Source organism: Podarcis liolepis (genome assembly GCF_965112155.1).
Source record: "Podarcis liolepis genome assembly, chromosome: 16".
In the NCBI taxonomy this organism is placed as follows: domain Eukaryota; kingdom Metazoa; phylum Chordata; class Lepidosauria; order Squamata; family Lacertidae; genus Podarcis; species Podarcis liolepis.
In genome coordinates, this window is record NC_139567.1 from 37200381 (window position 1) to 37214047 (window position 13667).

Below are 13667 nucleotides of genomic sequence, written 5' to 3' on the forward strand. Positions count from 1 at the left end.
AACCTGAGGTACTACTATACTGCAGCCTTCTTGGGTGCTCAGGCTTCAGTTAAAGTCCAGGAAAAGACATCCCAAGACAACTGATATGAAGCTGATGGACAGCAGAGCCAGAGCACAGTCTGGGAATGCAGTGCCTCAGAATTCCACCAGGGGGCTGGAACCTCTCTCTGATTAACTACCAAGACAGCTAACCAGAAGGGGGTGGAGCCAGCACTTTTGGAGGGAAAATAAAAGGAGCCATTTCTGAGAGAATGTTCAGATAGGGTTTAGTTTGAGAGGGGAGAGAGTTGGTTCTGGGTTGAAACAGCCACTCTGAGAAACATATCCAAAGCTAGGGAAAGGAATCTCTGAGCTTAGTGTGAAGGGACGGTGTGTGGTATTAGGCCAGGAGTTAACTGGGAGGCCGAGCCAGAAGAAGTAGAAGCTAAAAGGATACGGTCTACTTAGGTCTCGTTCTAGTCAGGAGGGGAGAGATTCTTCTAGAAAGAGAAGACTCCCAAATCAGTTAAGAGGGGTGTGGTGATCCCCTGGGTCTGTTACTTGGAGTACCTCAGGAGTGGGGTTGTCAAAGGGCTGGGTAACTGACAGAAAGTACCACCTTGTTTAAGAACCAAAGTATTCAGCTGCAACACCTGTTCAACAACTGAGTTAAAGAACTGAAGTGAAATAACTGGAAATAAGCTGAGAATTTACCATCTAGTCTAGAAACATCTACCTGAAGTGAAGTAGCTGAACATAAGCAACTGAAGTTTAAAAGAAGCTGCGCTTGATTAAAAGCCCGTAACATCCGTTAGATTCAGTATAAATACTATTAGGTGAACGGTTTCCTGAAATAGCATTATATCCTGATGTATCCTTTGTTTTATCCACGTTCTGTTAAATAATAATAATAATAATAATAATAATAATAATAATATCATCTTTATTGTCATTGCCCCCTTCGGGGACAACGAAATTACAAATCTTTCTTACTTGTTCCAACTTCTGCATTAGTCTCCCAAGTACCAAAGTTTTCCCTCACACAAAATCCAAAAAGATAACCTGTGGTGGTTATTATAGAGTGTGTGTGCAGTTTGGATCTGCTGCAATTGGTATATAAGCGGTGGGATCTGTTATAGAAGCTTTTTCAAATCAGAGGTGCTGCTCAGGAAAGTTTACTGAGGGAGAAAGCAACACACGTCCCTCACCCACCTTGCAATAAAGTTCAGAACGCCATGCCCTGCCAATCCTGAAATGCCCTGAGGATGAAGGAGGAAAATGGAAAATGCCTTTTGTGGGAGAAAGTGTTTGAGAACCTGCTGGACAGAGTTTGGCACAGCTCTAGTTCTGAGCGAGGTAGAAATTTGGGAGCCGGACTGTGCAAGTTAAACACATGCAGTCCTGGAGCTCCCTCTGCTGACTTCCAAAGATCATTTCCACCTCACCCAGCAGATGAGGGTGCTGTTCCCTCACAGAGAGAAGCATTCACCACCCCACGAAGCCCATCACCCAGCCCTTCCCAGCATTAATAATAATAATAATTTATTATTTATACCCCGCCCATCTGGCTGGGCTTCCCCAGCCTCTCTGGGCTGCTTCCAAAAAAATATTAAAATACTGTAATACATCAAACATTAAAAGCTTCCCTAGATTTTACAAGCCAGGATGGGCAAGGATCAATGGACAGGAAAGTGTCCATAGGTTTTGCAGCTTAAATGTTGAGTTCAATGCTTCAACATCGATACATATCAGATACAGTGCAGGGTTAGCAAAATAATTACAACGCCAGTGCTGGGGGCAGGGAGAGACACAATATACATGCATACAGATTTTGTAACTAGGAGAATAGCAAAACCCACAGTCAAAAACAGCCTTAAAATGCAGACAACTTTGACTCATCACTCCTTTAACAAATTTTGATGCCCTCAGGGATGACCTATTTTTTTCTGTAGTCTTAAGGTTGCAGTCTTCAATTAAGATTTAAACATTAAATTAATCTAAGTTCCCCAAGTGTAAAGAAAGCACCTGAGAGATAAATCAGGATTTGTATCCCCATAAAAACTGCAGTCCTGAACAATGGTTGCAAACCTTCCCCCCACCCTACCCTCCATGGACCACTTGAAAATTGCTGATGGCCATGTTGGACCACTTAGTGATTTTTCTGCCTGCTGTAGCAATTGTAATATGCTGTATTGCAATTCCTTCCTTTAATTTTATTATATTACAATCTGAATTCCATACCATTCATTCATTTATTTATTTACGGCTATTAGCCCATAAATGAATTCCATATAATTCAAACTGTGAGACGATAGAATGCAATTTAAGAAATCTATCTTGTCCTTACCAACCAGATGCCCCAGTGGGAAGTCTGCAAGCAAGACCTGAGAGCAAGCCTTCTACATTTATTTATTTGAACAAATCATATACCGGTACTTGCAGGACATCTTCAGGAGAAGAAACGGCTAAGAAGTAAACCCTACACGAATCTGGAGCAGAGTCCTTAAGACGGTTGGATGGCACATTATATACCTCCTTCCTGCAACTCCTGCAGCCAATCTGGTGCCAAATATCTTGCTCAGTGGTTAGAACATCTACTTTGCATGCAGAAGGTCCCGGGTTCCATCCCTGGCAGTTCCAAGTAGGGTTGGACAATGCTTTTATTCTAGAAAAAAAGGTGCCTGTGCTCACCATGAAGTTGTTTCAGTAAGTGCCATACCTTCTACCAGTGCTTTTCTTATTGGGGGGAAAAGGTGTCTGTACTGCGTACTCTTGAATACCCCCGGGGGGGAAAGACTCCTACCTGGAATCCTGGAGCAGTGGCGTAGCGTGGGGGGTGCAGGGGGGGCCGGCCGCACCGGGTGCAACATCTGGGGGTTAGGGTTAGGGGGCGCAAATTACTTGCCTTGCCCCGGGTGCTGACAACCCACGCTACGCCACTGTCCTGGAGAGCCATTGCTCCCAGTCTGTGCAGACAATGCTGAACTAGATGGACCAATAGAATGAGTCAACTTGTGCAATACCTCAAGGACCACCTCTCTCCATATGAACCTATCCAGACTCTGGGATCATCTTCTGAGACCCTTCTTTGTGTGCTCCCTCCACGATAGATTTGGAGGCTGGCAACACAATAATTGGCATTTTCAGTGGCGACTCGCTGTGGAATGCTCTCCCTCAGGAGTTTGGCTGGAGTCTTCATTATACATCTTTAGGCACCAGGCGAAAACGTTCTTCTTGAACTAAGCCTTTGGCTGATTGACATCGAAGGGCCTTTTAAAGTGTGTTGTGGAAGGTGGATTTTTGGGTTGTCTTTGTTTTCATTTTCATTTTTATTATGTATTTTGTGTTTTTTATATTGTGATTTTCATGTTCCACCCTGAGAGCTACAAGTATAGGGCGGTATACAAATTTAAATAATAATAAAAATTAATAGGTCTCTCATTAACCCCACCCAGCATGGCCAGTGGTCAGAGATGATGGAATTCCTACCCAACAATGCTCAAAGGGCCACAGATTCCCCAGCCCTACCAGGCAGCATTCTTATTCAAAACAGGGCCACACTTTATAGATGTTGAGTGGGTGTAGGTAGGTTCAGCTGGTTTGTCAGGCACTGAATCCCATGCCCTGCGGGATAAGCTTCTCTGGCTGTGCAAGAGAGTTACCTCCTGCCATTTCTGCTGTGGCCTGTTTCAGCAGGCAAGATTGCTGCTGTTGTCTTCCAAAAAGGCCTGAGATGGAAGGTTGCTGACTTTAAAAAAATCAAAAAAAAAAAATCAAGGGTGTGTGCCAGTGTTATGGAAAGAGGGCAGGAAAGCACATGATATAAGAACACTCATTTTGAAATGTTAAGTACAATTTGTGGCACAGACAGGAGCATTAGCTGTGACGGTTTAGGTCAGGAGTCAGCAAACCTTTTCAACAGGGGGCCAGTCCACTGTCCCTCAGACCTTGTGAGGGGCCAAGCTATATGGGGGGGGGGGAGTGAACGAATTCCTATGCCCCACAAATAACCCAGAGATGCATTTTAAATAAAAGCACACATTCTACTCATGTCAAAACACCAGGCAGGCCCCACAAATAACCCAGAGATACATTTTAAGTAAAAGGACACATTCTACTTATGTAAAAACATGCTGATTTTACATAACTGTTCGCAGTTTACATGACTGTTCGCAGGCTGGATTTAGAAGGCAATTGGGCCGGATCCAGCCCCCAGGCCTTAGTTTGCCTACCCATGGTTTAGGTCACATTTTTAGTGATCTGAGACAGGTTGAGCCAATTCCAAATTTGTGGACTTATTAAGAGAGGTCAGAATTCCTCCCCCCCCAAATAATAATTTACAGTAGGCTTTCTTCTGATGTCAGAGTCACAAAATCACCAATTATGCAAAATGGGAGATCAAGCCCTGTGTTGCTTTGGGTACAATCCTATAGGGAACTACCTATTGAATGTTCTGGTGGGAATCATAAGTGAGATACCCACGCAGTAGAATTTGCTCCCAGTATCAGCTGCCACATAAAGGTAAAGGTAAAGGTACCCCTGCCCGAACGGGCCAGTCTTGACAGACTCTGGGGTTTGTGCGCCCATCTCACTCAAGAGGCCGGGGGCCAGCGCTGTCCGGAGACACTTCCGGGTCACGTGGCCAGCGTGACAAAGCTGCATCTGGCGAGCCAGCGCAGCACACAGAACGCCGTTTACCTTCCCGCTGGTAAGCGGTACCTATTTATCTACTTGCACCCGGGGGTGCTTTCGAACTGCTAGGTTGGCAGGCGCTGGGACCGAGCAGCGGGAGCGCACCCCGCCGCGGGGATTCGAACCGCCGACCTTTCGATCGGCAAGCCCTAGGCGCTGAGGCTTTTACCCACAGCGCCACCTAGAAGCAGATAAATATTAAGATAGTTTACTGTTGTAGAAGATAAGGCTCAGCAAAACAATTCTGGATGTAGATATGTACAGCTTGTAGGCTTTTGCAGACCCAAATATAAACAGATACACACAAGCACAAAGTATCTCTGCTGCTCTAAATAAATTCAGCAATTTAAGATACAACATTGGACTAACAGACAGACTGCAGACTAACAGACTATTTTGCTGACGTGCATTAATCACAGATACAGTTGGGGTACTGGGCTGTTACCATAGCAACCGTCTTGGATGACCTTGCACCTGTGATTAGCTCATTCATGGGATGATTTATGCTCATGAAGGAAATTAACCCTTTCTCATGTCCAGATACTCCAGCATGCTCTACCAAGGGAGGTTCCACCTGTATTCCAGTTGACTGACTACTGCTTCTTAGGGTGGGATCAACTTGTATGCATTGTGTGGTGATCATGTCAAGAGAGTGGTTTTTATTTATTATTTTGTATTTTACTGATGTGGTCATTAGAATGGAATGCTTTATTGTGTTGCATATTGTTGAATTTTTATATGCCTTTTATTATTATATTGTAGATTGCCTAGAGATGACCAGTATTAGATGATCAAGGTAAGATAGAGCCATAATTTGTTAGCTACATTTAGTCAACCAACCAACCACTTGATTGTTCTGTCCAAAGACCATGACAGGTTGCATGTAATCTCAATAGTGCCACTACACAATGCAGAGCTTTTGGTGTCTCTGAAAAACAACCATACCCAAATCTCCACCCTCTGTTGGGCCACTTACATGTCTCCCTGATACTTCTTAGAAATCTTCTTTGTTATATTTTGTTGTCCATTCTGCCTGCTCATTGAGAAGACCCAATGCCTATTGGAAAGCCTTTGTCATGCATGTGGGTAAAAGAAAGCAGAGGATTAGTTAAGAACATTTGCGGCCCTCCAGAGGTTGTTGGACTCCAACATGGACCATGCTCAGGGATGTGGGGAGTTATAGTCTTGCAACATCCCTCATCCCTGATTTAAGACCAAAGGAAAATCAACAAGGTTGAAATAAGGAGAGGATATATCTCAGAGGTGGGGCGCATGCCTTGCAGGCAGAAGATCCCACATGCATTCCCTAGCATCTCCAGTTAAAAGAATCAGATAGTACATATTGGAGAAAGCCTCATGTCTTCCTGAGACCGTAGAGGGACCAGTTTGTATGCCTAATTCATTTACTCTATGATTGCCTATCTTCTGATGATTTAAATGCAAAGAAAGTGTGTGTTCTTTTGGTTAAAGATAAACTAAGGGAGGAACATAATTGCCCAGCCATGTCAGTAGTTCAAAGCTTGCCCCAGAAGCGGCAGTGTGCACATTGGCAGGCTCCATGGTGCCTTAATCTTCATGCACATTCATTGACCCTAGGGATTATGTACCCACTCTCCAGAGTAGAGCAGTGGCCCTCCATAGGTTGCTGAAATACTGCTGATTGATGATGCTGACTGAGACTGATGCAGTCCAACAATGTCTGGAGGACCACAGGCTCTCCATTGCTGCTCCACGGGCCCTGTGAACGGGAGCTGGTCCCTGACAAAGGACAATGGGGAAGGATACAACCCCAGTGAAAAAGCACAGACTTTGCATGCAGAAAGTTCCAGATCCAATGCCTAGCGTCTTTAGTTTAAGAAAACCAGGAAGCAGATGATAGAATAATCCCTGTCTGAAACCCTGGAGAGCCACTGCCAGTCAGAGTAGACAATACTGAACCAGGTGGATGATAGGCAGTGCTTCCTGTGTTCTTATTCCTCTCTCACACACTATGGAGAGAGTATCCCTGGGAATGTGCAGAGTGCATTTCTCCCACTGAGTCCCTGCAGCTGACTCTTCGCCCGTCCTCTCCCACCTACACACACCTGGAATAAGCTCCTCTGCTATATTGGTTGGAGCATCAACTACCACACCCCTCACCCCCAAATCAAGTGCAAATATATTTCATTAGGAAATACCATATTTTTTGCTCTGTAAGACTCACTTTTCCCTTCCTAAAAAGTAAGGGGAAATGTGTGTGCATCTTATGGAACGAATGCAGGCTGCGCAGCTATCCCAGAAGCCAGAACAGCGAGAGGAATTGCTGCTTTCACTGCACAGCGATCCCTCTAGCTGTTCTGGCTTCTGAGATTCAGAATATTTTGTTTCTTGTTTTCCTCCTCCAAAAACTAGGTGCATCTTGTGGTCTGGTGCGTCTTATAGAGTGAAAAATATGGGTAAGTTGACAAGTCCTGCTCAAGCGCTGAAAGGAAACCTACCCTAACCCAGATCCTAGTGGCTTCTGCTGAACAAACCCACCTCATAAAAAGAGTGAGGTTGGTGGAACTTGAATTTGTGTGCATATTTCCCTGGCACATAGGGCAACAGCTGGGCACAGCAGCAGTTTCATTCTCAGACAAATAATCCATCTGACCTGCTTTTTGCTCTCTGTTCTCACTCTTAGAAACAACACTCTGGCTTCAATTCTGCTATAGCAGTGGGTTTGGGGGTAACCTGGTGCATCCCTTCAAAGCATTTAAATGACGAAATCAGCAGCCATGCACCCTGGGCTTTTGAAGATTGGTAGTGCCAGGTGAGCAGTCTTTCCCAGCAATGGGCAAACCACAAGAATGAATGAATGAATGGATCTTTATTTGCGTCAGCCATCGGCCATAGCAATAAAACAACAATACGATATACAAAGAGTTGGGGACTGGTGCTCTGCATGATCGTGATTCCCCCTAATATTCTTAAGAATCCTTTGGAGTGTACGGGCATTCTTTGGCGAACATGCAAACCAGGTGGAAAGGGTTCGGGGCAGGGGGAATTTGGAAACCAGAGGGACAGACACTCTGTGGAAGAAGCTTATTTATTTGCATCCCACCTAAAGCCTTGATTTAGCATTTTTGCAGCCTGATCCCAAGCACATTTACTGGGACATGAACCCCAGATTTCAAGGGAGTTATTTGCAAGCTGAGTATGCCTAGGATTGCAGCATTAGCTCTCACAAACGCTCTGTAAAATAGGATAGACTGGCAGTGTTTTGCCCAAAAACCTCCAACAGCCCTGCAAAGACGACTAGCTGTGACTTCATAGCTGACAACGGATACTTTTAAGAGAACCCTGAATACAGTAATCATAATTAACTACAAGGCTGACAAAAATATATTTTCAATCTCTATCAGTGCTGGAACATTCACCAATCAATAACATTAATAAATTGACAACCTTAAAAATGTCTGCCCAATTAACTGGGCAGATTGATTTTAAAACGATAATTAATACAAATGTCCATCTCCATCACGATGCTTCTAATAACACAGAAAGGACTGCTACTCTGAGCTTTTATATTCTACTGATGCAAATGTTTGCATGTTTAATGGATGACTATCACTCCATCAAAATTCTCATGCATCGTTACTTAGAAGCAAGCCCGTCTTCGGGGCTTGATCCCAAGCAAGAGTGCCTGATGGTGCGATCTATGCACGTTTACTTAGGCGGTAGGCCTTTTGGGGAAAGTGGGACTTGCTTCAGAGTAAATGCGCACACAACCTTACTCTGCAAGGTCTCTTTAAGCGACTGACAGCCTCAACGAGGGTCAAACACACCCTGTCAGAACTAACCCCGCCTCTTATTTCCTTGCATGGGGAGAGGGGGCGGTGGAGAGAGAGAGAAAAAAAAGCATGCTGCGGCTGCGCACGCGCACAATTTGCCCCTTCCCCACGCTCCCTGTTCTCGTTCTCTCTTGCCCTCTGACTCACGAGCCCAGTCTGGGGAAGGAGGGGGCGTGGCTTCCCCCTCGCCGTCTCGCGCGAGCTGCGGCCGAGAAGGGGGTAAGCGGGAGGGGCGGGGCGAGCGGGACGTTGAGCGAGCGGTGGGCGGGGCGAGCAGAACGTTGTGTATATCGGTCGAATGTCTCAGCGTTCCGAAAGGCCCGGTCGGGCAGCACGTGGGGGGACGACCGAGGAGCCCGCGGCGGGTGGAGGGGCCGGGCGCGGCGGCAGCGCACGGGGGCTTGGCACCGGCACCGGGGGTGGGACGGCCAGGAGGAGACGGAGGAGGGCGAGCATCACCGGGCGGATCGTGAGTAGCGGCTTTAACAGGAGGGTTAAGGCGCCAGTCCTCATGGGGGAGGGCTGCTTTATGATCAAACACACGCTTTGTTTTTTGTGGGAGGACAGAGCGGCAGTTCGGGGCCTCCGCTGGATTACACGAACGGTTGCTCCTTCCCAAGTAGCGATTTTTTAAACTGCATTTGTTGGGTCTTTTTTGCCGTTTTCTCTCCCTCCCTCCCGCAACAACTTCCCGACTCGCCCCTGCAGCTGTGCCCCTTTAAGGGTCTTCTGGTCTGCGGCAGTTAGCAGGTGAGAGAGCGCTCAGCTCCGCCGGCCGGCGGCATTTTGCACCGAGAAGCACCAGGAGCAGGCCTCGGTAACCTCTCCTCCTTCGCCTTGCTCCGCGTTGGCGTTTCGCCCACCCAGCCCGTGGCACGTGGTTCGGCCCTTCCTCGTTATGGGCCGCTCTCCACCCCACACGCACTCTCCCACCCACCCTAGATTCGTAAAGCGGCGGCTTCATAGGGGATCCCTTCGCTCGAGCCAAGGCTAGAGATTAACCCTTGTTAAAGCGCGACTCTTCCGCTGTGCTCTCGCCGACTTTGTCTTGTGCATTAAACAAAAAGAAAGCGTTTTATAGTGTCCTTCGAAAATTCAGAAAAGTTTTGCACCCGTGATTTTGTTGAACGTGGAGCCACTCCTCCTTGGCCCCAGTGCACTGTCATTAGCCTGCCCTTGGGAGCTCCTCTTTGCTGTGTGGCATTGAAATGTGTATCTTCCTTTTCATGTCTCTGTACTAGCATTTCTCCCCTGCCCCACCTTTGGGGGGGGGCATAAGGAGACAAGCTGTTCCTTAATTCTCTGCTCTCTGGGTCCTCCATTCCCCTTTATGAACTTTGAACAGCTAAGCACTATGGAGCTATGTCACCTTAAGTAGGAAACCTGGGATCTCTGGTAAGATTCTCCCTCGTTGTTGCAGGTGGTGTTGTGGCTTTCTGAGCCCTTGGCTTGTGGAAAGTGTTCATGGCTTGGAGGAACAGGTGCTAGGCCTGCCTGGAGTCTGCCAACGAAGACTCACAGGTCTGTGTCACCTCTCTTCTCATCCCGTGAAGATGCCACTGGATTGAGCCTGTGTGATTTGCTCTGGTTGCTGCTTTTAAACTCATAGGCTGGGAAAACATTAGCTGTAGACTCTCTTGTGCACACACACACACACACACAATGCACATGTAGATAACATGCACACCATACATTTAAAGCATTACAGCTTCCTGCAAAGAATCCTGGGAACTGTAGTTTCACCCCTCACAGTTCCTAGTACTCTTAACGAACTGATTGTTTGGGTAAAGCCGTGTGGTTTAAATATACAGTGTGGATATTTCCCTTGTGTTAAGTTCTGGCACAACAGCATGCTGAGCAAAATCTACTTTTCTGGGTAGCTTTGGTCAAGTTGCCTTTTTCTCCACTGTATCTGCAGCCGAGGCCTAACTCACAGGGTTGCTGAGTCGCTCTGTGCTTGTAAGGGAAATGTTGTGTCAAACCTAGCATTATTGAGTGGCAGGTGGTGTTTGGTGAAGCAAGAGGCTGCTGTTGGCTGTTAACAAGAGGACTTTCACACAATGGGTGAGAGTTTGGATGGCTGTTGAGTTAGGTTAAGATACTTGTTCAGGTGTGAAACTCATTAGCACCCCCCTGGCAAAAAACAACCAAACCCTCTTATGCTGCAAGGAGTAATATGAGTGTCTTACTGAAATAGTGAGGTCCTCTCTGACCTTTACCCCTCCACCCCAAATACAAGTCACAGAGCTGGCTTGGGTGTGTTCTGTGAGTGTTTGGCATTTGTTTCGGCTACGTGGACTGTGATAATTCCTCTAGAGTAATTGCCACACCTTGTGTCTGCCTTTTCAATTACTTCATGTGCCTTTGCTTTTACACACATACACAGGCAAACACTTTGGCAATTTCTGGGAAATAATTTGATTGTAAACACTTTTTTTTTGTGTGTGTGAAAAATTTCTGGTGTAACGCAACTACATGCTCTTGGCCCTGACGTTACTCCAATGGGAGATGGGGCTCTGGCTCAGTGGGTGGAGCTTCTGCTTTGTGTGCAGAAGGTCTCTGGCTCAGACCCCCAAAGGCATCTCTAGCTACAGGCAGGAGAAGCTCCCTTCCTGAATCCCTGGAGTGCTGCTGCCAGTCAGTGTACACTATACTGAGCTACATGGGCCCAATGGTCTGACTCAGGAGAAGGCCGTTTTCCGTTTTCCCTAAGCAGGTGAACCACCAATTGGACCGATGTGCTTTTTTGGTACTTTTAAATTTATTGCATTTACATCCCGTCTTTTTCCTCAAGGAGCTCAAGGTGGCCTACATTGGTTTCCTCCTTCCTCATATAATCCCCACACAACCCTGTGAGACAGGTTAGGCTGAGAGGTAGTGACTGGCCCCCAGGATCACCCAGTGAGCTTAATGGAGATTTGAACCCAGATCCCCCAGGTTCTGCTCTGACACTGTTAAGTCAGTGCTTCCCAAACTTGAAGTGTCTAGCAGTTTTTGAACTACAATTCCCATCATCTCTGACCACTAGTCCTGCTAGCTAAGGACAACGGGAGTTGTAGTCCAAAAACAGCTGGAGACCCAAGTTTGGGAAGCACTGCTCTAACCACTAGACTGCAGTTTAATTTGCATTGTGATCCACAAATATGACACTGGCAGATTTGAGAAGTGGGTGCCTTGTGCCCGAGGGCATCTTTTAGGATCTATTGATCTCTCTGTAGTGGTGACCCTGGCCTTCGCCCTTTGACTGTGACCTTCCTGAGTGTGGCAGATGAGGAGGAAAAGGAAAAGAAGTTTCAATGGGACAAGTTCTCCAGCTTCCCTTGTTTGTTTTCGTCCTGTCTGAGGTGAGCAAGTTCCTGGTGCCCGGATCCCCAAGCAAGGCCTATGTAGCAAGCTAGTGAGCTTGCTTGCCTTCTGAGAGGTATTGCCCTACTGGCATAAGTGGCTGCTGGAGGTCACCCTCCTTGCACTGCTCTCTCCCTCCCTCCCTGGAGGGGGGCTAGTGTTGAATGGTAACTTGAGAAATGTCACTCACTCTTTCCTCCTCCAGTCCCTCCTCCGCTGGAGTCGGTCTTCTCCCATTGGCTGCTGGTGATGCCTTCCTCTTGCAAGCGGGGGGGGGGGGGAATGATTAAGCAAAGTTGGAGGGTTTTGGGGGGGGGAATGGAAGGAGCCCCAAAGCCTCGCTTTTCTGCTGAAGCAGAGATCTCAGTCCCCCAACACTTAGGCGGATTCCTAAAGGTACAGCTGTTTTAAATGGAAGCCTTTAAAAAAATATCATTTATGAGTGGCTGCCATTGATATGTGGTAGAGCTAGCCATGTGGTCACAGCGAAAGCAAGCATCCTGGGACCGTTTGGATGGAGGCAGAGGGTGTCATTCTGGAATATTGTATGTCCTGGGACGGCAACTCCCAAGAGGCAGTGTTGTGTAGTGGTTAGAGTGCTGGACCTGGGAAACAAGGGTTCAATTTCTGTCGTGGAGCTCACTGGGTAGTCTGGGGACAGTTGTGCTCTCTCTTCCTCGGCCTAACCTACCTCACAGGGTTGTTGTGAGGATAAAACGGAAAGAGGGAGAAGGGTCGGCACCACTTTTGAGTTTATAGGAGAAAAGGTGGGTTATAAGTGTAATAATAAGTTAACCCTGATGCTGAGCTGCTGCTTTTACTGTTGTTGCTCCCCATCATATTGTTGCTGCGGGGGCACATAGTCTGGTACAGTGGTATCTCGGGTTACAAGCACCTCAAGTTACAAATACTTCAGGCTACAGACTGTGCTCACCCGGAAGTAGTACCTCGGGTTAAGAACTTTACCTCAGGATGAGAACAGAAATTGTGCACCGGTGGCATGGCGGTAGCGGAAGGCCCCATTAGCTAAAGTGGTACCTCAGCTTAAGAATGGATCTCCGGAACAAATTACAGTGGTGCCCCGCAAGACGAATGCCTCGCAAGATGGAAAACTCGCTAGACAAAAGAGTTTTCCGTTTTGGAGGTGCTTCGCAAAACGAAATTTCCTATGGGCTTGCTTCGCAAGACGACAATGTCTTGCGAGTTCCTGCTGTTTTTTTTTCCTTCCCCCCCTTTTTCTAAGCTGCTAAGCCGCTTATCAGCTGATCCGATCAGCAGAAAAGCCGCTAATAGCGCTAATCCGTCAATGGGCTTGCTTCGCAAGACGAAAAAACTGCTAGACGAAGAGAATCACAGAACGGATTCTTTTCTTCTTGCGAGGCACCACTGTAAGTTCATAACCAGAGGTACCACTGTATTTTTTGTTTGTTTGTTCGTTTGCAGTAAAATAAAATGTCATTTATATCTCTCATTTCAGGATACAAATTCTTCTAATGCGCATAAAGCTACAATAATAATCATGATGACCATGATGAAATATTGCAGTATCTATCCCTATTGGGTAGTTGGCGGTAGATGATCTTTGGAGAGGTAGGAACAGTCCACTTTGAACAGGAGTGCAGGTACAGCCATGGACGGCTCTCTTTTCCCTCCCCACAAACGGCCTAACCATCCTTTGTAAAGCAACTGGGCATTGTGGACTCTTGTGGCAATGAGTTCTGTAGGCTAATTGTGTGTCGCGTGATGAAATGTTGCTGAGTTATGCCGCTCCCAGATGTAGGGCAGAGGTCTTTCAGTATTGGTCCCATCACCTGGCATTCAGAGATATGCTCAATAGGA

The 13667-nt window shown here is 46.8% G+C and overlaps 1 protein-coding gene across 6 annotated transcripts in view; it reads left to right on the top strand.

Annotated features, from left to right (window-relative positions):
• Positions 1-262: 262 nt before the first annotated feature.
• Positions 263-13667, top strand: part of AKAP1 (A-kinase anchoring protein 1) — a 47852-nt gene continuing 34447 nt past the window's right edge. The window contains exons 1-4 of one of the 6 annotated variants that reach the window (XM_083479845.1): positions 263-815; positions 2422-2685; positions 5434-5467; positions 7334-7462. The gene's annotated coding sequence lies outside the window, so the exon portion shown is untranslated. Of the gene's footprint in view, positions 816-2338; positions 2686-5357; positions 5468-7333; positions 7463-8734; positions 8953-9903; positions 10005-12068; positions 12225-13667 lie in introns of those variants that run through there. The other 5 variants (XM_083479846.1, XM_083479844.1, XM_083479843.1 and 2 more) reach the window with 5 other exon arrangements.